Below are 1,083 nucleotides of genomic sequence, written 5' to 3'. Positions count from 1 at the left end.
TGTCTGATTCCCCTCCTGTCACTGGGAAGAGAAAGCAAAGAATTCCACCGTCCCAAAATGTTCTAACATGGTCCTAGAGCAGGAGTGGGGGCAACCTGTGGCCTCAAGTGCGGCCCTTTGACTTCACATGTGGCCTTGAGGCCGTAGGCTCCCCAACCCTGTGACGTAGAGAGATCATCATTCCCTCATTTCACAGATGGAGAAAACTAGGAGACCAGAGGATCATAGATAGATTTGGAAGAGACCTTTAAGGTCATCCAGTCCAACCCTCCCATTTGACAGATGAGAAAATGGAAAATTAGAGAAGTATATAATTTTCCCAAGGTCACACACAGGTAGTAAGAGGCACAGCCAGGATCTGAATCCAGGTCCCAGCATTCTTTCCACTGTACCACACTGTCTCCCATGAGGGGACTTACTCAAGGACACACAGCTGGTATGAATCAGAGGCAGGATTTGAACTCAGGTTTTCTGAGTCCAGACTGCTTAATGGGTCACTCTTACAGGAGTATTTGCATTTTTAAGAGAAGAGCTCAAAGGAATGTCAAAGGTTAATTCAAATAAATGAATTCATAATGATGACTTTCCAGGCATTGTTAAGGGAAATATTTAGGCAGCAAGGAGAGACCTTTCCCAGAATTCTTCAAAATCACATCATGAAAGTGACCATATACTCAGGACCAATCTGTTGCTGATGATTCATCAGACTTCAGAGGAAGAAGGAGCAGTGGCCTACCCTGGGTGTATGTGAATTGGGAGAGGAGTTCACATTAGGCTTTCCAAAATTGGTAAAGCCAAAGACACAAAGCAGGGATGTGCTGGTAAATGTTTAACAATGGGCTCTCTGGGGCAGCTAGGTGACAAGTGGATAGAGCTCTGGCTTTGGAGTCAGGAGGACCTGAGTTCAAATCCAGCCTCAGACATTTGACACTTACTAGCTGTGTGACCCTGGGCAAGTCACTTAACCCCAATTGCCAAGAAAGAGAAAGAAAGAAAGAAAGAAAGAAAGAAAGAAAGAAAGAAAGAAAGAAAGAAAGAAAGAAAGAAGGAAAGAAGGAAGGAAGAAAGGGCTTTCTGCAAAAA

Source organism: Phascolarctos cinereus, unplaced genomic scaffold (assembly GCF_003287225.1).
Source record: "Phascolarctos cinereus isolate Bilbo 61053 unplaced genomic scaffold, phaCin_HiC Scaffold_2;HRSCAF=192, whole genome shotgun sequence".
NCBI lineage: Eukaryota > Metazoa > Chordata > Mammalia > Diprotodontia > Phascolarctidae > Phascolarctos > Phascolarctos cinereus.
This window is presented reverse-complemented; position numbering follows the sequence as displayed.